The sequence below is a fragment of the Manis javanica genome, chromosome 12 (assembly GCF_040802235.1).
Source record: "Manis javanica isolate MJ-LG chromosome 12, MJ_LKY, whole genome shotgun sequence".
NCBI lineage: Eukaryota > Metazoa > Chordata > Mammalia > Pholidota > Manidae > Manis > Manis javanica.
In genome coordinates this window covers 106,009,192-106,033,919 of record NC_133167.1, presented here as the reverse complement: position 1 = coordinate 106,033,919, position 24,728 = coordinate 106,009,192, and the positions used below count along the sequence as shown (strand labels likewise).

Genomic DNA, 24,728 nt, shown 5'->3' with positions numbered 1-24,728 from the left:
CTTTATAACAGAACTTTAGCCAACACATTTTATAATTAAAAAATATACACAAAAATATCTATATCTTTAAAATCATAATAAACCCATCAAATCCTTACTTCATAGAGCTGTCTTCTAAATCTGTCCTGAAGATGGCACAGTAAGTACAGTTTGGTGCTAACTTTATTAAATAAGAGGTTATAAGAAAAATATATATGAGCTTAAAACACTAAATTTAAAACAAGCCTTTTTTAAGTTTGTGGGAAAGAAAATTTCTGAGCCTTTTAACCAATTCTCATTTTTTAAATGTTACAAAGTCATTTGTTTTATTGTGCCTTACAGACTGTTTTAAATGGGTAACTAGTCAGAAACCTGGTATGGCTGGATGTTGCTGATGAAAGGCAGCTTAGTTCATGTTGTACAGGTTTATCAATAAATTTACCCTTGCAGTTATAGAACAGCTGATACACTCATCTGTTATCTTCTGCATCATGTACAGTCTGTACCTAAATGCCAGTTTTTATTAGACACATTAAATATTGACAGATTGCATTATTTTTGAGGTATAATACAAGTTTTAAAAATGTGTATTTATATAATGTATATTCTACAAAGCTGAGCTAGAACTTACAGAACTATAGATAGTAGAAATATGGGTGCCTTGTTAGATACACAACTGTGACGATATATCTGCTGTTTGTATTGAGTATTAAGGTCATGGTTCCTAGCCACGTCTAAGAATGATCTGTTGCCACACATATTATGTGTGCCACACATATGTCACACATATTAAATACTTACAGTGTGTATAGGGTTTGGTCTTTACCAGTTAAGAGTTAAAATCTAAATGTGACCAGTAATATATTCATTTGCATATAAAAATTGGACAGAATTAATGTTATATTTACATTTGTTGTGAATATGTATCTATATGCATTCTCTTACAGAATGTTGAATGAATGCATAAGTGAAAAACTATTTTTAAAAGTAAATTCATTTCAGAATGTTTGGGGGGATGAGTTGGTGTTTTATGGGTGCTGGCAAACTGTCAAAATGAACCCCACAAAGTGGGAACTTTTCTGCCTAAGCTGTTGAAAATTGAACTTTAGTCCTAACAAAATAGCCATTTGATAAGATTAGAATTTAATGACTTACTATGTTATTCGGATGGCACTAGAGTGTTCGGATGAGATACTAAAGTGATATTAGCAATTTTGATAATACAGTGCTGATTATAAACTTATTTGTCCTGTGGCAACATCCCAAGACTGCTGGAATTTTTTTCAACATCAAAAGTGATACTGTTTTGGCCATTAGTAAATCATAGAAAAGTCAACACAGTCTTCTCAGGTTAGGTGGATTGTTAAAAATTTCAATTAATCTAAGTTAGAACACTTGAAATTTCATCATGATATAAAACTAGAAACTGAAAGTCTTACCATCTGTCTTGAAATTTTCTTCTTGTTTTTTGTTTTTGAATAAGCTATTTGCTTATTTGAAATGTTTTAGTAGGCCTTTTACATTCATAATCCATAGATAATGAAAATGGCAGTATAGGTTTATAAAATTATAGATAGTGATGCTTATAAAGATGTCTTAAGTTATCAAAGGAACAATAGTTCAAAAATGTCTAAATACTTATTAAGTTTATTGTTAATAATATTTGACCTGTATAGATCAATATGACAATGTGCTTTTAAGGACATCAAGGTACATATTCATGAATATATATAAAAATGTTTTCAAAATTATCCATGTATAACTGAATCTAAGTAAGCTTAGCACATTTTTCACTGTTGTCTCCATTGTAAATAAATTTTATTTTAAAGAAATAGGCAAAAATAATGAACATCTGAAACAAGCAAAGAAAACACATACAAAATACTTTGTAACTTGTTTTTAATTTAATATGACAGAATCGAAGAATTAGTCCATTGTTTGGAGATTCTCAAAAGATTGTTAGATCTTATTATTTGATTGAAAGGAAACATTGCTTTCAGTCATAATGTTCATATTTCATTGAATTCAAACCTTTTTTAAAATCGTAGGATTGATGGTAGTTAGAATTTGTGGAACTATAGAGTTGTTAAGCTTATAAAATCCTTCCCGTTGGTATTGTAGCATGGCCCATGGCCGTTAGACTAACGAGACAGTCCCTTTTCTTTCAAAGGAGCAAACACATTATGATGTGTTTAAGTTCTGAGATCCACAGACTAGAATCCAGTGATTTAGAAGATTGTCACATTAACCCAAAGAACAAAACTGTGTCATCTGTATTATGATGAAAGTATCAATACATATCTGTACATGGACAATGTTGGTTTTAATGATTACTTGGAAATAATAAAAAGTGGTGGAAGTAGCTGAAAGGGGGCTGATTTACCGTGGTGATACTTCATTGTAGTTATTTAATTCATATTTTCCTTGAATAAAAAATTGATTTCCTCTGTATTACATAGGAGATAGCACTAAATGAGATCAAGTCAGTTGTCATTACACCTTGTTAATAAGATCATTTGTATTTCTTAACAGCATGCTTTTGTAAACCAACCTTTTTTGTGGTCACACAAGAATATGTATAACAATGTTTTAGGTATTTGTAAAAGGAAAGTGGCGAGTTTCAAGGAAAAGTGTTAGAAATTTAATTTTATCCTAATTTTCTTCCCTTAATTTGTTGTAAAATTTTAAGAATGATGGTTGTCATGGTTGTTATTGCATTTTTGAACTTTGTCTATGTTGGTTTTCTTATTCTTTATTATGGAGAGTATACTTTCAGTTGTCTTTTTCTATAAAAACAGCGATCTGTAAACCAGATCTATTTTATTATTTCTGAGGCCATCTGTCAATTAGAGAGTATGCCATCTTCTGTTCCCAAAGAGTCATTATAATGATTTAGATGGGACATCACATGAAAGAGAGAAGGCACCGTGAATGATCGCCACAGGTTTCTTACGGATTTAAGCCTGTATGATTTTCTGAACGAGGCTGGGTGGTCCCAGAGCAATGCCATTAGTCACGGTAAGCTAAATTATTCATAGAAGCCATCTCCTTAGCTTGTCTGAGTAGTCCATGCTTGCACGTGTGAAGCTTACGGACATCGACAGTGTGCCCCTTGGCATAAGTAAAGGCGTGAGCAGAAGGCACAGAGCCTCGCCCTGCGTCTGTGAAGAGTCATTGTTGAGCTCAGTGATGTCTTTTTAATTTGTGAAAACTGCAGAATGCCTGCACCTTCCTTTAGTGACACTTCTCTGAGGCTCTCTCGGGACCCCACTGACACCCTCACGCCAGGCATGCCTCCTGCAGCTGGAGCGCCACCCGGCCACGTTACTTTGCTCATCTGGGTGCTTGTGGCCAAGTGTGGTGCAGGGGCCTGGTGGCGGCCCTGCCCCCTCTGACCCCGCCTGCCGCTCCCTCCAACTCACCTTGCGCACTGCTGTCAGCTGAATCTTTCTCCAGCACTTGTGTCCTGACATATGGGGAAAGGTTATTTTCTTCTGGCTCATCACTGAAAGTTATTTAACCTAATCTGTTTTCTTTTTTAAGTAAGAAAATTAAGAGCTAAACTCATAGCTCAGTCAAATAATCACTGCCCAGCTGCTGTTGAAAGTACTGTGTAGCCCAGCCACTCTTCCTTCTGTTTCATTAAATTCAGTAAGTCCATTAAATTCATCAAGCAGACTGCGTGGTTTTATTCCTTGATGCCTAATTGTGTGAACTACTTCATGTCCTCATGGAGAAAGGTGAAGCGTAATTCTTAAGCAAATATATCTCAGCCTTTGGCTGAAGAACTTTAAATGTCTCAAGATTTCCTACTGTATCAATTCTAAGTTCCTCCGTGTGGTTTACAAGATTCTCTGCTCTGCCTGTTTAATTTTATCTCGATGATTTCTCAGTGTTCTCTCTGCTCTAATTAGGCCCATTTCCTCAGGTTTTCTTGGCTGCTGTGTCGTTCTCACCTTTGCTCTCCCTGGAGCCTGTCATCTCACCTCTAATGCGCTCTCCTTTTCCTCACTCCTGTATAAATCCCATTGTTCCATCCTTTAGGGACAAGCTTAAACCCTACTTCTTTATGAACCCTACCCTAATTATTCATGGATCTCCCCTTTAATATTAAAGTTTTCAGTTTCTGTGCTACAAAAAATAGTCCTTAAATTAGTCATATGTTTTTTTCATCAAGTTGTTAACAATATTAATGATTTCAGAACTTTCGTGGGTAGGGATATGTCTAAAACTTCTTAGGTTCCCCTACAGTATCTAAAATTAGCTTGAGGACTGATTTAATAAACATTTTATGGTTGAGTTCTGACCTCTGTGAACTCTTTCATATATTAAAATTGTTAATATCCGTTACTTAGGACACCCGGCAAACCCAGGCCTTCTCTCTGGTCCTCGCCATTCGCTAGCCTTCTACCCTGTGCCAGCTAGTGAAGTGGAGGCGGACATGAGGTGTCGCCTCCAGCCGAGGTAGACACCAGCTGAGGTGCCCCCCCCCCCCACTTCACTGCCTTCTTTGTCGACATCAGAGACACATGTTCCAGATGGCAGTGCTGGATTTCAGGGTGTTGGATTTCAGTGTTAGATTTTAGGTGGACAAGAAATACACCTGTATTGTTTTAAGCCATGAAAACTTTGATGTTTGTCTCTTGCAGAAACTAAATTATCCTGGAGAGTATGGGGTTAAAAATTATTATATGTATGCTTTACAGAATCTTCAATTAGATGTACATATGTTTTATAGTCTTTGTAGTTCAGAGCCTTTTAATCCAGAGATAGATATTAATCTGAAACTGTGTAGAGTCCTCCACCTCCTCAGGAATTTGAGTGCGTTATAGTTGCTCCTGTCTCCACAAAACAGAGGCACACATTTCATGATTTTCTTAGCTTCAGTGAATATTGGCCCTAAGGCCCTAACTTCATTTGACATTAAACAGTGTCAATACCGTATCTGAAATCTGAAAGGTTATATTCTTACTTGGAAATACTATTGGTTAGTGGTTGGCCTGGTGTTTGGGGTTTTATTCAAAGTTCTTTTGGTCTTTAAAAAAAAACTCAACTGAAAGAACTTGTCCCATGTTAGGTTACGTTGAAACATGACAGAATTTACAGAAATATTCTAAGGGAATTCTACAGGAAGTTCATCACTAGTCTCAATATGTAACATGGTGGAAAAAAACCATGTGAGAAAGTCAGGAAATAGAGGTGAATTTGATATTCTGTAACTTCATTTTCATTCTTTCATTATATTCCCTTATTAATAGAGCCTGTGGATGGTCACTTGGTAAGGGGTGTCCAAAAACCTCAACCATTGAGGAAAGCTATACCTTTTATAATCATCTCACTTGAAAATCAAATTTTTAAATTTCAGGCTTAAAAAATTGTTAACCATGGTATATGCTGGTTTAATGAGAATTATTACTATACATAATGTGACTGAGAACCTTTTGATTTACTCTGCATACTCAGAATGACAGGTTAGACCAAGATAAGAAAAATCCAGGTAATGAAAAGATATAAATATAATAATAAATGCTTAGAAGATGGAATTTCTTATATTGATAAGAGTATATTCTTTCTGGAAGGCAGTTTGAAAGTTGATACCAAGATCCTTAGAAATTGTTTGTATACTTTCCTCCAGTAACACCACTGTTCAAAATCTATCTTAAGGAAATAATCTGAGATAATATCACACACAAGTGTATGTGGATTTTTTTATAGTTTTCTTTTTTTTTAAGTTTATAAACATTGTCCTAGTCAGTTTGGGCTGCTTAAATCATCCGTAGTCTGGATGGCTTAAACGCAAAGATTTTTTTCTCGCAGTTCTGGAGATGAGGAAGTCTAAGATCAAGGTGCCGGCTGGCGTGGTTCTCGGTGTCCCTGGTTCGCAGAGGGCTGCCCCCTCCCTGTGTCCTCGCCTGGCCGAGAGAGCAGGTGCTCTGAACTCTCTCCCCTTGTTGTAAGGGCGCTGCTCTACCCAGGGGGGTCCTGCCCTCCTGACTCCATCTAAGCCTCATTACCTCCCAAAGGCTCCACCTCCAGGTGCCATGATATCAGGGTTAAGACTTCAACATTTAAATTCTGGGAGGACAGTTTAGTGCAAAACAAATACTTAATTGTGAAAAACTAGGGGCTTCAGGCAGTATATTATGATACATTTCGATGATGTATTCCTGTCACTAAAAACATTTTTTCAAAAAAAGAATTTAAAATGTTTAATGACATGGGAAAATATTTACAATGTTAAGTAGAAAAAATAGTGGTTCTAATTTAATAAAAAATCATGTAGTCATGTTACAAAACAATGAAAAGAAATATGTAGAAATATTATGAATTATTTTTGTATGATGAAATTGCTAGAGATTTAAAAAAATATTTGTGTATTTCTATATCAAGGAATGTCTGTATGTAGAAATGGAGAATATAGAAGAACATATAGAAACTATTAAACTTAAATCAGTTGTTTGGGTCAGTGGAAATCACCAAATCCTGCTCCTGTTCTGTGGAACTCAACGTTAGGGTCTTTCTGTTCATGCGTCAGTTACTTCATAATAAGCAAATAACAGGAATATAAAAAACTATATAAAAACTATTGGATTAGTTCACTTCATTTTAGCCATCAGGGACCACTGCTAGCAGAACCCACCCTCACCCCCCTCGGATCTGGTGATAGGTTCTTTCCCTTTGCTCCCATTACATTGGTTGCACCTCTGTATCATGGTATTGAAATGTAGCTGATTTTCTTGGCTGTGTTCCCTGCTGGACTGTAACCTTCTAGTGCTTCTGAAATCTCCAGTGTCTTTCACTACCATGTTCTCAGAGTTCTTGCACAAAGACTGGCTCATAAAGCCAGTCGGTAAATGTTTGTTGATTGAACAATGATCGCAATGATTTATTATGGGCAAGTGTATCCAGGAAAGTGAAGTGGTCTCTTGAGGCAAGTTCAGCTCTGCATGTGATTTTGTTCTAAATTGCTGCAACTTTCCATCTAGATACTCTGGAAACCCTATCTTAGAAAAAAATAAAAGTTACACATCAACTCTTGCCAATTAAAAATGATTTACAGAATTATAAACATAAGATTAAAGGATTTTTAACATACTTTTATACATTTTTCAGTGATAAATTTGAGCTGCTAATCAATCCGAATAACTAAATTTAAGCTTCTAAAGCCGGGATGTTAATAATAAACCAAATTTAAGCTTTCAGAAACAGAGATGTTAATGATAGGCTTTAACAAATTTCCCACCTTTATAGAATCGGTTATAAATTGTAAAGTGCACTGGTACTAAACTTCTCAACCCAAATCACAGTCATGTTTCATAAATTTATTTGATAAGGTTATTCATTAATTTGTGTGAGAAAGACAGTTGTCATGGTAATAGCTTAAAAGTAACAGAAACACAGACCTGGTCACGTTTACTAAACCCGTCGAATCTACTCTACTGCAGAGCAATTGTCTAGTTTAAAAATAACTGAAGCAAAATATAAAAGGAATTAAAATGAACAGTTGGGAGTATTTTCACTATACAAATATTAAAAAATTAAGTTTTGGAAATCCCCGAATTTGGAAAACCGTTCTGTTAGCATAATTAGCTATTCAGATCACTGACTTTTCCATAGTATGCAGATTTTATTCCGAATGATGTAGGGCAGTGCAGTGGGACTTGTGTTTCATATTCAAAGGCTGAGTTAATAAAATGGCTGGGATGTGTCTGAAAAGAAGGCAAACAGATAAGATGATTTCTGTGGACAAAATGTGTTATCTTTGATTCCCTACCCATGCTATTTAGTTTGTCGTAACTTGCCATGATGCTAATTAGGTGACAGAATGAATGAAGTAGCTTTCGTAGAAGAATGGCTGATGCTAAAAATAATAAAAAAGCCAATACCTAAGCTTGAGTAATTTCATTATTGTGCATTCAGACAGTTTTGAAATCTTTGGAATTCCTGCTGGGAAACAATTTTTCCTTACTGAATGGATCATTAAAAAGTCCATTTGCTACAACAAAACACATGTTTTGAATGTCTCTCTCTATATGTGTGTGTGTGTATATATATATAAACTTGTAGATATTTCTTTTCAACTATGATGCTTAAATTTATTTGATACAATTTAAAGAGTTAAACATTTTTAATACTGTTATTTTTTTAAGGTTGCTGTGTTCAGATAGTATTAACAAAAACATTGCTTCTAGATTGCTGTGTAGGCAGATAAAATATTGTCTCTCAAATTGTAAGGTATATCTTATTATTTACTTGAAAGCTTAATGATCTTAACAGTTGTATTTTTAACAACATATATTCAGCAGCTTAGAGTAGCAGTCATCTCTGTATTTTAGAGCCAGAACTTCAAAACAAATCAGGCTTATATGTGTTAAATATGTACATATTTAAATCGCTGCATAAAATACAAATATATCTTTCATATTTTACATAATCTCCATTCCTTAAAAATTATTACAGTTATTTACCAATTTCCAAGGTTCAAACCATTGGGAGGTAGATGAAAAATGAAATTGTACACACAAAAAGTTGCCTGGGATGTCATTTGCATTTTAATTCCAAGAAAAATCAAATATCATAAGGTGCATTTTTCACTGCTGTACTCATAATGGAAGATAGTTAGGTAGTTTTAAACAAGAGTCCAAAAATTCCAACCAATTCATATATAATCTTGCCCACACAACACTGAATGTCTGAATAAATAATTAAAATTGAGCCCTAAAATATAGTTATTTAGCTATAATTTCCCCTGTGTGATATGAAATGAGAAAATAGTAAGTAATTCCAGGTGATTGACTCCATTCCTTGGGCTCAGTATGTGATTGTTAGTGTTGAAAAATAAAGAACTTAGATGCTTTAGTTTTTGTGCACCTTAAGTTCCTATAACCTCAAAATGAGGACAAAAGACTAAAAAGCTAAATTCTGAGTGTTGCTTCTGTACGTGAGGGTTTAGTTATACAGTAACAATGATGATTGCTCTGTGCAGTATCTTTAAAAATAACTCTCAGAGTGCTGATTTTCACAATTAGAAATAAGTACAATTAAACTAGTAATTAAAATGGAAATGTTAACAAACGCTCCGCATTGATGCCTCATTTGCAAGTACAGTTGATGATCTCGGTTTTGAGGCTGTCTGTCTCTGAGTTCCATCCTTACTGGAAAATTTCCCTGAGGATATTCCTTTTCTTGCAAAGTGAAGTGAATTATTTCAAAAAAAAATATCAAAGTGCCATTTTCCGTACTGTTCTTTCAAGGAAATGGACAGTTATTTGCAATATATTAGGGAATCAGCAGGAGCAGAATTAATTTATTACAACAGCACCCCTCACACTCAATAAATACACTTTGTGTCACTTTGTATCTAGCACACGGTATTTGTCATGAGAAAATTTTCAGATGTAGTATTCACTAACGTTAACATTACCCTGCTTTGACACTAAAATGTCAAATTTCCCTTGAATCATTAGAACAGTTAGTTTTTTTTGAGCAAAGTATACATTTGACCACCACACATTTTCTTAGGGGTAGGCCCATATACATAATGCATACTCATTTTGAGACCCACAAGTTTTGTTACATTCTGTAAATTTAATAGGTTCTTTTCTTTCAATCTGTGATTTTTTATTATGCAAACATTTTCATCTATAATGAAAATTTATTAATATTTTATGATGAATGTAATCTGTGACTTTTCTCCTGTTACCGGTGATTTTTCTTCTGGCTTAAATCATCTTTACTAAAATAAAATGGATTGAATCAGCTCTTACATACCATGCCACTGTAGACAAGTCACGTGAATTAGACATACATACAAGACCAGTGTCAACACACTTGGCATAAGGGAGCCATCCGAGTTTAATTCAGGAGTTATGGGGAATTACGGAGGCATTTGAGGTTAGGATAGAAGCTGGTGAATTAGACATCCCAGATCGGAAAAGACACCCCCCTTCCCCACCCAGCCAGTGAGGAATTGAGGAGACACCCAAGGTCAATCGGTGATTGAACTGGGGAATTATACTGTTCATGTACACTGTGTGACCAGTATGTGCCCTGGCCATTGTGCATACACTTGGGGCATTAGGATATTCATGGTCAGAATTCATACACCTGGGGAATTAGGGAGCCATGTCAGGCAAGGGTAAACTCCTGGGATGTTAGAGACACGTCAAACTGAAAAGTGAACTGTTTGTAATAGGAGTCTCAGTCCTCTTTACAGTTGGTCTTCCATGTGACTTTTACCACATCATTTATAACATGATGTATTAAATTGATGGAAAACGTCCTCAAGTTGGTATGTTTTTTTGAATAGTGCACTCAAAGCCATATTAATGTAAGAAAAAATGTGAATTCCCTGACTACTGTGATTTTGCTTTATATATAAAACTTCAAAATTCTTTTTAAAATTTGTTTTATAGTATTTATATTTGGTTAAATTTCAGATAAGAAAAGAATACATTTCCATGGCTTTTTAGAAAACGTAGTAAGTTTGATGTCTATGTATGCTTTATTTTAATGTGAACACAGAAAACTATAGAGGTTATTATTTTTATCCCTTTGGAGATAAAGCAGTTGGGTAATGGATAACGAACCACCTGCCTTCTGTTTGGAGAACGTGCTCCTGTGGCTTCGTGTTCAAAGAAGCCCTCCTGGTACCCATTGCTATGTTTGTTCTATGTTGTAAGTTAATAAAGTCACAGTCTAATGATCTTATTGACTAAAGTACACTTCAGAGGATCTTTTGCCCAAAGGGTCCTCACTGTTATAAAGCCATTCCCAGTATTCCTTTGATATTTTGCTTTACTGTCCTTTCTTGTGGATAAATTAAGAGGAACAGTGATATCAACTATTCACTTCCAATGATGGGTCCATTGCAGCCAGCCAGCAGCCAGCCACAGTTAGTACCTGGAAGCCAGTCCTTCCTCTCTCGGGTTTAGTAAATCTGCAAAAGCAAAAGCTAAACCAAACAAAATCCCCATTTTATTAATGTGCAAGTATGCTTACTATTTATTTTGGAGGCTTACTCAATTTTGCGTATTTCTTGACATGTTTTTCTTGTGGAAAATAAGTATTTATTTTCAGTTAAGGCAAAATAGTCATCTTTCAAATATGTTATCAGTTAAATAATTTATTGAATTTATGCATACATCTTCCTCCTTCATTTATCTAAATTTACTAATGGCTCACAGTTAAATGAAGTCATCAGTAGTCCACTGGATATATCTTTTCCAATTTCAATCTCACTCTTATTTAGTCATGACCACTAAATTTACCCACCTATCATTACTGAGATCATGTTGGGGAATAACAAAGAAAATGAAATTTGATGTACAATTTTGTATAACTTATTTTCTTATATTCCCTCTTAAAAGCATTGAAGAAAATCTGAACATTTTATGGTATCCTGTCAATTACATCACTGTATTTGGCTCTTTAATAAAAATTTTTTCCCTTCTTTTTCTTCAAGGGCACATCTGTAAATGGCAATTAATATTCATATTTTATTAAACATGTATTTTAAAATCTAGCTTTCCTTCTACAGCTGGATGTCACTAGTATTTTCTCATTTTGTTTTTATGAGGAGTACGTATTTATTAACCACGTGCTGCATGTTCAACTCTGGCAAGTCTTGTTACTCGCCCATGAAATTCCCTCCAGTTCTCTTTCCAGTGGTTGTACAATTAACTATCCAGTCCCTACCTATCAATGCAGATCCCTTATGTGTTTTCGATTTAATTTATCTTGTTTAACCCAATTTCTCTCTGACATAGAAGCTCTCCTCTATGAGTCCTGAAGGTGGACAGAAAGTCCATTTTGATATCTTCTCCCATCTACTTTCATCCTGCTGGGCTCTTAGATGCTTGGATTTCCATTATTGTTGTTTATAAGTGAAAAACAATATTTTGAGTTTTTGTACCCAGTGACCACATAATGAATTGCTACCTGAATTTTCTTCTACTTAAATTTTAAAAGCCATATTATGACTGCTGGTCCATGTTAAAATTTTGAATTCTACTCCAGGAACCTTTATTACTGCTCAGCAGTGTGCATTTTGCTGACCTGGCATTGCTTTTCATTCTTTCAGGGAGAAGCTCTGCCTCCAGAATAAATTGCCTTCGAAATCTGTGAGTGCACAACTTAACCTAAGTTTTATTTGATCTTTATGCCGCCAAAAGTTGTCAATTTTAATGTTTCATTTATTGCCAGTTCTTCTGTATTCCATGAATTGTATGATTTAAAAAATTTGTCAGTGAAATTACATTTTTCGTAGAAAATCTCTCTTTAAAAATCTGTTGAATGTGTCAGTGAACACATCCTAAAATTAAAAAGTAGTACTTTCCCTTACTTTCATTTTTAAATATGGTTTTATATTTCTACAGTAAAAGTTTAGGTACTCAGAATTGTGAGGTTGTTAGCAGAAAGCATTCAATATCCTGATTGTCAAAATACGAGAGGTCCCTCCGTAAAAGCTCACCAATCATCCCAGCGTCCTTGATCTCTTTGCCTGTGAACTTCCCGGCTCTTGCAGTTAATGTAACACACCTTTGTCCTAATTTCATGTTGTTTTGACTCATTCATTGAATATTGGATTTGCCTCCTGAAGTAAATAAGAAACTTTCTTACGACAGAGGTTCTCCTACAATTGTACATTCCCTAAGCTTCTATAATTCCAAAGGCTAAATTATTAATCAAAAGATTGAATTTATTGGTTACTAAATAGACTATCTGAAAGAATATTTATGCAACTGATTAACTTTTACCAATAGCACCATAGAGATACAGGCACGTTAAGTTAAACCTTAGTTTTTATAGGTAGGGAAAATTACCCATAGAAATTAAATGCATGTCAAAAATAAATAGAGGAAAATTGTTCTGTGTTAGCCTTTTTGAAATGTTGAAATGCTATCTTCTACAATGTATGCTTACACGTGTTGTTTATTTGTTAGCATCTTTATTCGTGGATCAACAGAAATAGTATTCTTTTTTATTTTAGATGAGTGACTGTCTAAACATGCACTCAAAACATACAGTTTAGGCTATTTAAAATATGAAACATAGGCAAATGATTCTTCTCTCACCTAAGACCACAATTCGTTAATTTATGACTACAGTGATGGTTTTGATGTGTAACAGACAGCTGACATTCGAATTTAATGAGTGATTAAAACATGAAGTTTGTACTAAAGGAAGATTTCTGTGTATTTTATAACTCTTTCATATCAGATAATATAACAAATTGCTGGTCTAACTACCAGTGTTTCTTTTTCTGCAACCATGTGTGAGCTGTTAGCAAACTCTGAAGTTACATCCCAAAGAAAAGTTGACATTGAAATTTAAAGTGTTAAAATGCATTTTATGTCCTCTTTGTGGAACACGTACACGTACACGTGTACACGCAACTCTGTTGGCATAGCATAACTCACTTAAAGGTATGTATCTACCTAAAAATGTCTTTAGGTTGGTAAAAACATATCCCAGGAATTTGTTTTTCAAACTTTTCCTGTTAAATATGTGTTTATCATTCTGCTTCATTAGTCATTAAGTTATAAAATATAATTATATATGCATTTATTACTCGCACACATGTGGTCTTTGAATCGGTAGGCCTGATTTCTAATAGGTGCTGTGGAATGATAATCCCTCTGTGCACATTTTTTCCTAGCCCACAGGAAAGCAAATGCAATTCCATTTAACAGGTTGTTGTGCTGAATAACACAAAGTGGTGCATGTGTCATAAGTACTTTCTATCTCTGTACAAGAGAGAAAAAATGCATTTTGTTTCCTCAAATGCACATTTACATCTAGTCGTAAGAACCAAAGTCTATGTAGGAAGAAATAGGGAGGGGTTGGGACCACCCACTGCTGGGGCCAGCACCCAGTTGCCTGTCCTCTGGTGCGTCACCTTTCCAGGAATTTAATCTGAAGCCTTAAGGCTGTGGTTAGGCACGAAGCAATGATCTTGTTCATTAACTACACGCCCCTTGATGTTCAGCCCTCATTCAAACAACGTCACTGCGCTTCTTGCAGTTCTTTTTGCTCTTCTCAAACGAACGATGACCTTTAACTGAAAGGAGAAAATTAGTTGTGATACTGTGGCAAGAGATACCTTGTGAGATTTGAATTTATCAGAACAGAGTAGCTGAGTTTGGTGCTGAGAGAGAGCTGACGGTAGGGAAACAAATGCAGTAGGACTATGGGAAGAAAGGTGAAGTGTGAACTATATTTACAATAAACACATTAATGAGAAATCGCCACAGGGAAACAATAGATGAATAGTGCCTGAACATAGTGTTCATTGTCTTCTGTCTCAGATTTTCACTGTGCAAGCTGACAGTAAGCTCCTGTACGTAATGACGAGTGGCCGCTCCGCTGCCTTTTCTTTCTGAAATCGTGCCGCAGGTGACTCATCGGTCCTGATAACGGGGTGCAGGCTCCTCAGTTAGTACTTGCTGGGAGATGTTTGCAAAGGGTTTAATATTGAAACTATATAAAAAAGGTCTTGTAAGCAACCGAAATAGATGGGAAATTAGTAAGGAAATCAGCAAAGGATATAAATAGGCACAAAATGACTGCTGATTATGTGTAAAGTTACTTAGTCTCCTTTATAATCAGATAAATGAAAAATAGAAATAAGGCACTGTTTCATGCCCATTGGATTCACAAAATGCGAGAGACACAACCAGCCGTTGACGAGACGGTGGAGGGATGATACCTGTGGCCTGTAGCGTGTGCGAGCATGCACGGGTGCAGCTTCCTGGTTGAAATACAGAGCAGTGAATTTCATAGGTGCTTTTGCCTTAAAATTCAACAATCCAATTTTTGTTATTATACTCCAGAAAATCTGGCCCTTAGTTCCCAGCAGGGACATACCTGATTATGTTTGTGGAAGTAGAGGATTAGAGGCAGTTCCAGTGTTTATTACTGGAGTGAAAAGCAGCAGAGGTGGTGGCTATGTGTTACGGGACACTTAACTGACATGTCTAATCTTCCAACTTAGTGTTAACCGAAAGATGTGAAAGCATGACTTGTGTAAAATGTTTAATTCAGTTACTTGAACCTGTGAAAAAAATAAAATATCATGTTAAATTATATTAATACATAAGGACAGCTGGTCATAGACATACCTTATTCTATGTATGTTTTTGAAATCCCTTTACAAAAATGAGTAGAACATTCAGTGTCATTCCTTACATTTTTTTGCATATTAGGTTTTAAAATGTTATGCATTTTTTAATATGGTGTAGATAATCTCTTGTTAAAGCGATTTCCTTGCCCACCTTCACAATACCATCAAAAGCACAACGAATACATAAAACATTCCATCAGTGTAATTTGGAAAAATGACAAGTCTGTCATTCTGCTCTTCTAATACTAGCCAATATGTTCACTCTGGGAAAGGAAAACTTACCAAGCCTAGGTCTAATTTGTATAGAATCACACTTTAATTATTTTGTCTGAGGACTTGGGGCCTATCTATTCCTTCTGTGAAATATTTAATGCACAATCCCAATTAGTCCAGTAAGTACTTCCCCACTCCTTCTCAGCCTTAATGTTAAAATCTCAATCTGATGCTTTTATTAAATTAAAGAGTAGTTTGCCAATCTGATGTCCAGGTGTATCCCATACAGTTACTTATTTTCTTTAAAGTCACATGGATTCCTGATTTAACTTCTCTCTGCATTATTCATTATATAGGAGCAATACTGATTGGCAAAGCAATGTGCAATAAAGATAAGGCTAGAAAACACTTCCCTAAATAGTTGAAAATGAGTTATAAAAAAGTGATATTATAATTCTTAAATAAAATCCAAATACCATTAATAATTGTATTCATTTTCCAAGGGTGAAAAAATCTTATTATATAATAATGTAATATAACCTACAGGATAAAGCATCCATGAAAGTAGCTAATAGTTTTCTCAGTATCTAATATTAAAAACTGAGCAGTTAACAATATGGAGTGGCCAGTGGCAAGGAGTATTTGCATTTAATAGAATCTGCACAAATTCATATTCTTCCCTTTTACAAAAATAGAAAAGCCTGATATTTTACTGTGTTCAGACTTTTCTTTGGGGGAATGATTTAGGAATAATAGATTTCATCTTGAGCTCTCTGCTTCTATGACATGGTATTTATTCAAGATAATTTCTAAATTGCAGGAGAATACAAATTATTGATTCTTATTAATTTATTTACCATTCTGTCATTCTTGAATTTTCTAAGATTGTCCTTATAAGAAATGTATGTTTTGGTATCCAGCCTCCCAACATCTTGAATGATATTTAATATTGATATATATCTTTCTTTTTGTCATCCTGGAATTTCAAAATGCTAGTTGTGGTATGTCCTTTGTATGTTATGAATTAAAATACTTGCCATTCTTTAAAATACCATGTTATTCATGATTCACCTTTTATTAAAATTACATTCACAGACTACCGTAAGCATAGCCTTATCACATTTTATTCTCACCTAAATATTTGACAGTATAAATCAGTGTGCTTAGTAATTTTTTCATGTGCTATGGGGAAAAATAACTGGCTTTTAAATGATTTTGTTGAAATTGTAACAACAGCTCCACTTCTTCTCCTGATGGCCTTTTTCCCAGGTGGTCTATTTTTATCCTGACATTTTTGTCCATCCCATGAATTTCATCATGGGGAAGAAACAGCAGTTTGTCTTAGAGCAGCTCAATTTCGATCTCCAGGTGACAAGCTGATATTTCTTTTCCTTTGAAGAAACTTTTAATATGATGGGTTAAATGTCAAGGAAAAAAATCCCATCGTATATTGAACCTTGCTTACTTCATTTCTCTTAATATTAATGACATATTGACATTTGATTTTTTTTTAAAATGTTCTTCCTTTTGTTATTTAACAGATGTAAAGATTTTTAAAATAATGCCTTCATTTTGGTATCTTGTACCCTGGCACAAGTCATTTAGTATAATGCCAGCATATTTGTAAATATGGAGGAAATCATCAGCTTTAAAGTTATTTACTTATCCTCAGCTGTACAATCATCTTGAAAAGTAAAACTTTGAATCTTTAGACTAAAAACTCTCCAATAGACTTTGTTCCTTTAAATTTTAAATATGGTATCTATTATGAACACATGAAAGAGAGAAAAGACTAATAGAGCTGGAAAAAGAAATATTGTCTACTTATTAGAAAAAAGGAAAGTAAATTATAAGTAGAGTCTAAAATTGGTTTTTTAAATGTTAGTGGCTTCTTCAGTAGACTCCACACAACGATGTTATGGAAAATACAAATATTTTGTATTTGTTTAGAAAATAAAATACTATTTGTATACTATCAGTTTACCCAAGGCCATTAAATATACAGAAAATATTAAATGTATTAAGGCACTTGTCAAACCTGAGAAGTGATATCCTTTCAAAGCTTTACAGCATACAGGACATGAAATAAGGCCTTCAAGAGACGAGACACCTGACACTTACATAGCTTTAAAACAAGGTAGAAACATGAGGTCTGTAGCCTATTACATAAATGCCACAGCTACTGCTTACAGGGTGCCCACCTTCCCACCAGTCTCTACACACAAGCACATGTACACGCATGGACACTTAAAATGCTTGAAAATGTTTAAAATACTGTTTTGTGCTTTTGTTATGTTAGCTACTAGCCACATCTAGATGTTGAGGTTTCAGTTTAATTAAAAATTGATGAAATAAGTTCATTTCCTCATTTTCACTAGTGACATTTCAAGTACTCAATAGCCATTCGTGGCTGTTGGCTACCATCTAGAAGAGTGTAATTCTGAAACCTTTCCATCATTATAGAAAGTTCTGTTGGAAAGAGATGCTACTTGATCTCTCAGGGTGGAGAGCTGTGTCTTGAAACACCTTTGATTCTTTCATGATATTATGTATTCAGTATTTTAATATCTAGTCATATGTTTCTGTCCAGTAGTGTAGAGCTGTGTCATGCATCCATGTACAAACCTCTAATTTAACAACATCATCATTACTGTTTGCTGTACAATGAAATAACGGGACAGCTTGTTCACTGATCACATTATGAGCAAAGATTCATTTTCTCAGGATAAATGAAGGGTAAGCATTCATGTTTGTTTCCTTTGGTGGTTAACATTTTAAAAAATCATTTACTTCAATTTGAAGGCAAGCTTTAAAAAATTGTTGCCTTCATTGAAACTTTTCTCTTTGAATAATTTTTCTTCCGAATTTCTTATTTTGTAATTAAAGCAGATGTCTGACATTCTAAATAATCCTTTGAAGAAATTAGCTTTTCCTAATCTGGAAAGTTCTTGGTGATAAAGGCCATGGAAATTTCAAAGAGCAGGATATTTATTATATTAAAACACAAGGGACACAACTTATAAGGCCAGCATGATATACTAGGTGTCATTTTAAAATGATGAAATGCTTTAACCAAAAGTTACTTCTATAAGGTCAGTTCTCTGCAAAGTACCTAGAAGTTACCTCCGTTCAGTAAGTAGTGATTGCAGAGGATGTACGCCGTGCCCACCAGGACTCAAGTCCTGTGCTTCGCATGTACAACACTGGTGTCGTCATAAACTGGCTCTTTCAAAGAAAAAAGGCAAAAAAAAAAAAAAAGCTGTGATCTTCTGTGATGTAAATACACCTCCTATGGCCACATTAAACTACTGGGATTAAGCCTCATAAAATTCATAAATATTTTTTCTGATTCTCCCAGGTTACTTAAATTCAGGGTCAGTTATGTTAGCGCAGAAGCACAAATAATACGAAAATAGATTTGTCAAGGAAACTGATTTGGGAGCAAATGTTGAAAACATCATTAGGGTTGAAAATTTCACCCATATTTTCTCCTCCTACCCTCCTTCACAAACTCAGATTTTGCTTCAAAGAAGTTGGAAGCTAGCTTATTTGGGAGCTACAGTCAATTTTGATAAATCTATATTCATTTACTCACGCATAATTGTAGAGGTCTTAGGCAGTGATTCCTTCATTTATGAGGAATGAAGAACATTTCTAGATCCTTCCTTGGGTTTACTAGTTGATAATTTCTGAAGACAATGCTATTTATTTATTTCTGTAAAGTGGGTAATCTATTTGCATTTGCTTAGACATCTGGGGTCTTATCATTCCTCAGTGAGTCTTTAAATATAATAGGTAATGGCACTGAGATTTAATCTAGCTTCTGTGCTCTAGGATAGATTTCATCAGGTCCAGATGGCTTGAAAGTATGTGGCTGACTGAGTGTTCCCTCCCCTGGTAAACCACTGTTTACAGTTGCTTTGCCATCAGTGTGGAAGTTAATGTGAGAAGTGTGATCACACTTGATCCCTTGGGAAGAGGAAAGAAAATACAGTTTCAAGTCTGGCATATTGGATTTCTTCCTCTGTTTATTTAAAAATATGTGTTAATTTCCTTTGAAGGAAATTGCTTATGCAAAACCATCTTTATGCGATGGAAAGCAGGAGAGGGGAATTAGATTAAGAGTGAGGTCACTGGAGCCAAGGGTCATAGGTCAGAGTCTGAGCATTGTCACTTAGTATCTCTGTGAGCATGTTTGCTCATTGCATTTATGTAATTTTGAAAAATGGAGCCATAAATGGGACCTACCTCACACCCACTTTGTAGGGTAATTGTAAGGATTAAGTGAGTTAATATATAAGTCACTTAAAACAGTGCATGGCACTTGGAGGGCACTATGAGCATTTATTCTCATAGAGATGTGAAATGTTCACATGGGTATGTATCTATCACATATATATTTCCTTTATTCATTCAAATATGCATCCATACATGGCATTTTATTTCCATTTTATGTTGCTGTTTATTCCAAACACTTATATATGTTATTAGTTTCTTAAGAATAAATTAAAATATTTTAAAGGTATGAGTATGACTCTTACACAAATATAAAAAGAATACTTGTCAGATATTTTATTTGACATGTGATTTAATGGGGAACCAACAAGATGTTAAAACTCACTCAGAGGAGGATTCCATACACACAAACACACATATATGTCATCAGCAATGAGGAAACAATTTGCTTGCTGGTCTTTACAGATACATATAACTATATCTGTATATATATGATACTCTATCTTCTACTGCAGAATTTATAATTTTAATTCCCTTGCATTTTGCTATTTATTACATACACTGTTCCATTATACTTGGTCTCTGCATGCTTATAATCCTTATTTTTAATTCATCCTCTTTTCCATTTTATATAGAATAATTTTTGAATTTTAGGTCTGAGGGTACTTGCCCTTTCACCACGGCAGTTCCCTGCAGTGCATTTCATTCACCGTCATCATAAAGCATCTAATAATGCTTTTAGCAGTAGATTGACCTGCTCCCCCTTTTTCCTTCTACTCCGTGAGATCTTTTGTATTGTTTCTCTGGGCTGACATTTGCACTTTTGAAAGGTAATTGCCTTTTCCACGGTTTTTCCCTCAGTTTCCTATACAAAATCCTAGTTGTCAATCCTCTGTTCTTATAGTATCTTAAAATATTACATTGTCTTCTTGTTGTTGTTTTTCTTTTTGTTGTTGTACAGTATACACCCTACAGATTTGTTAACCCCCTTTAGACCCAATGGCCATTTGCTCGTGGCTCGAGGATTTCTCACTTTACCGATTATCTTCTTGAGCTTCCATGCAAAAGTCTCTGTCACTGACACAGAAGACAGTGTCTTTGCTTCTTACTCTACTTCTGGTGATACTTGAAAGATTTCTCTCTAAGAGTTCTAGACTCATTATCATCGCTTTAATTATGTATTCCTATAATTCTTTTGTGAATGTGATTAAGTATCCTCTTTTCTCATTATTGTTCCTGGTACAGCTTCTGAAATCCACATCAGCTGATTGCTTTCTTCATCATTACCATTTAAAATCACCTCTTGACTATTTTCATCCCCCCTGAAATCAGTTCAAAGCTCCCCTTGGAGGAATGACTCCTCCTGCACGGCGAGGGTCTCCTTTCCTTGAGAGATGGATGTGTAGGTAGCCCATGCCGTGATCATCGAATCATGGGATCAGAAGATAATGCCAGCAGTTGTTGGGAGTTGATCCCCTAGATTCCAGATGTGGGGGAGGGTCCTGACTTTCCCACTTCGGTGGTTAGCTCTTCAGAAGGAGATTTGGGAACATCTTATGTGCATACAGTTATTTCTATGCTGTCATGCAGTTACTAAAAGGGAAGGTTCAATTAGCAGCCACAAATTCCAGTAAGTTTAAATCACATTACTGCCAATTATCTTTTGCTGGTATGTGCCGAAAGGGACTATTAACTAGTAAATTAGCATGTTGAAAGTTTCATCCATCTACAAATCAAATTCCAGCAAGGTGTCTTTTATAAGGAGAAAGAAACGGCGTGTATCTTTGCTAACTTTGTAGGACAAGCAATTCAATGAGTTACTGGTATTTAGATGAAAAACAATCTACCTTTTAAATAATTTTGTTTTTGCTCACTATTAATATTTAACTGTGTATTAAGCTGAGAATGTTTCCGGAGTTGACACTCATAAGTTTTCGACCAATTTCCTCCTCTGTCTTGTAACTGATAATAGCTTCCTATAGTTGTGACTTGCCTAACCAGCAGCAGAGGTCTGCTAGTTCAGCCATTTCCTTTTAGGCGGGGGGTGTGCTCACACTGAAATTGAGCAGTACACAAAAACAATTCAAAGAGAAGCAGCTAAATTTTGCAGTGTATTCATCAGTAATACAAAACAGCCTAAGAGCTGATTACCACTGCGTTTGATTTACTCTTTCCTCTCCTGAAATTATCTAACATTCCCTATTCACCTATCGTTGTTTTAGTTGAAATATCACCTTCTCCAAAGGTTTTCTCTGAGTCTCTCCTTTTGGCTTGGCCCCCCCCACCCCAGTGTTCGGGGTATCCCTGCGCTGCATATCTACTAGGCCTTGTCTGTGGGTTAGTCCACTGCATTAGGCCCTGAAGTCCTTTGAAGGGAGGGATGCTTCTTGGTTGCCCCTGCATCCTTGATGACTGGCACACATTAGACGTTCTAAACCACCCATTCCTGTTGCTCTGGTCTTAAAGAAAAACAGTACTAGGTATTTGATAAAGAGGTTTAACAAACTCTCAGGCAGATGCAATACACAAACCCGAACAGAACAATAAAAAAACAATGGGCACAATTCAAAATGAAATAAACAAAAACGAGGAAGAGGGAGGCAAGAGTAATTAAAATAAGTGAGTTTGCTTAATCTTCTGTGACCTGCTACCAATTTGGTAGGTATTTATTGCTAGAGAAGCATAAAGACATGGATAAGTTATCTTTAGTTTTTAAGAGGGACTCTGTAGAGAGGTGGCACCGGGGCGTTTCTGATAGGCCCATCCCAGCCTTGCCATGTGGCTACTTAACCTTTCAAGTGTCAAGTCAGATGGTGGGGGTTGGGGCGAAATTTGATCCCCTGTTCATGGCGTGAGAGGTACCTCACTTTCTGGTTTGAAGCATCAAATTTCCAGAAGATTCATAAAGACCTGCACAGAGGGAAACGTGATCCTCCTAGAAGTTTGTATCAAGGGCTGAAGGGGAAGATGGGACTCAGGGACAGAGCCGAGGGAATCAAGCTGTACTCAGATCCTGCAAGTTAACAGGGCCAGGGGAATATAGATGTGGCTTGGCCAGATCCCCCTGATCTCTGAAAAGGGTGCGGCAGTCTGTTCTGGGCCTCTGTTCTACCAGCCGGAGACGGCAGGGCCGAGGGGTGACGTCTGGTTCTCTTGGGAGTTCAGTTCCGCAGCCATCGCCTTCCACTACGGCAGGCACGCGGCTTTGCTCTCCCCTTGAATTGCTTAAATGCATCTCATTTGACCCTGGAATCTTGACTTTTTATTCAGTTTACCACTTTGGACTCTTCCCTTTGCCATGCTGTGAAAGGTGAATGTTAGTGGTAGAATAACATGACCTTTGAAAATTGGAACCATAACCATAAGGGTAGTAAGTAAAGTTCATTGAGAACACATACCCATGGGAGAGAAAAACAAACTGCAGCAAGAAAATAAGCCCACGGACAAAAATCTGGAGAACAACAAAGAATAATAAGAAATCAATGGCTAAGGAGCTATGCAAGTAACAATGGGGTGAAATGCAAAAGCCAAGTTAGGCTCTAGTGTTTGGTCCTATTCTAAAAATGTGTGAAATTTCAGTCAATCAACAAGAGAGAAACATTTCTGAAGATGATATTAGTGCCAATCATGAAAGGAATGCAAGGGATTTAAGAGGTTTAATAAGACTATATAGTGGTTTGAAGGACTGGATCAATTTGAAAGTTTACCTGTGAAGAAATGATTAAGAGGCTTCAGGATTTTATCATCTATTCTGTTAAGTAAGACAATAAACAATATGACACTATGGACAGTGATTTACTAAATTATGAGATTTGGGCTTATCATTGAGGATCATTCAGAGAATAGATTCAGTGGGTTTGGAGGAAGTGAAAAAATCTCTAGAAGAAATGAGAAGAAACTTTTAGGATGTATAAGATGGGCATGGAGTGAGGGGTATACTGGTTTATTCCACATAGAAATAACAAGAGCAAATTTAAATACCTAATTTGCATAATATAATTTTATGTTATAAGAGAGAATTTCCTAAACATGAGGGGGGGACAAGGGGAGGCAGTATAGCACAGAGAAGACAAGTAGTGACTCTACAGCATCTTACAATGCTGATGGACAATGACTGTAACGGGGTATGTGGGGGGGGCACTTGATAATAGGGGGAATCTAGTAACCACAATGTTGCTCATGTGATTGTATGCTAATGAAACCAAAATAAAAAAAAATTAAAGAACTTCCTAGTATAAGGTTTCAAGATTTTAGAATATATTGCTCAGGATAGCTGTGTCATAGTTTATCATTCAGGTATTTTTTTTTTTAATTGTTTAAATGCCATCACAGATGGAGGCAAGGGGGAAAGTATTTATTTATTTATTTTTCCTTGCTTCATTCACATTTTTATCAGGGTTTTGGTTTTTCCAGATTAAGTCAATAACTGTATTTCACAGAGTTTTTACATTTATTTGAAAATAATTTTTGATAAAATACATAGCTATAAAGTGTTCAAATTTCATGTATATATTATTGGTTTGGGGAGAGAAGTAGGGTGTTAAGTGTTTTAAAAATGTTATTCTTATCTTGACTGTATCTTAGATTCTTCCTTTTAATTAAGGAGCTCACCAGACACTTTTTAATGCTATTCCCTAAGTAGGTCCCTTATGTCTGAATTGTGTGTATTGCTAGGGAGGGGAATCACTTAATACAGGCTTATTAGACAACCAAGCAGCCTGAAAATCCCCCACTAGACCTTTCAGTAAGGTTTAACCAAGCAGGTAAGACCCTGATGATGCTGGCAATTAGATTTACGGTTATTTTTTTAAATGGAGATGCTGAGTTTCAAAATATTAAAATGTGATTGAAATACAGTGATGACAAAATCAGAGGTGCTGTTGTGGCCCTAAATCAGAATCTGCATCTCCCTCATCCTTGTAGCTCATTACAGTGCATTGTTGAATTAACGAGTATTAATTTGCCTCTGAATTACCGTGAGGAATTAAGCCTGATTCAGTATTACCATGTGAATAGGAAAAATAGTTGGGATACTGGTAGATATTCACTGGAAATGATTAAACTCAGTTTTTTTTAGCCTCCACATCTCTGAACTGAATTCACATTTCTCTTTTAGTTATCTCTTTACAAAAATGTATAATTTACATGTTTGTATATATCAGTGTATAAGTAGAAA

General features: G+C 35.5%; 1 protein-coding gene across 7 annotated transcripts in view; it reads left to right on the top strand.

Moving 5' to 3' along the window:
- NEIL3 (nei like DNA glycosylase 3) overlaps positions 1 to 24,728 on the top strand; it is a 750,694-nt gene that overhangs the window by 418,795 nt on the left and 307,171 nt on the right. For all 7 annotated transcript variants that reach the window (XR_012124054.1, XR_012124056.1, XR_012124055.1 and 4 more), the window contains one exon: positions 12,062 to 12,101. The gene's annotated coding sequence lies outside the window, so the exon portion shown is untranslated. The remainder of the gene's footprint in view (positions 1 to 12,061; positions 12,102 to 24,728) is intronic.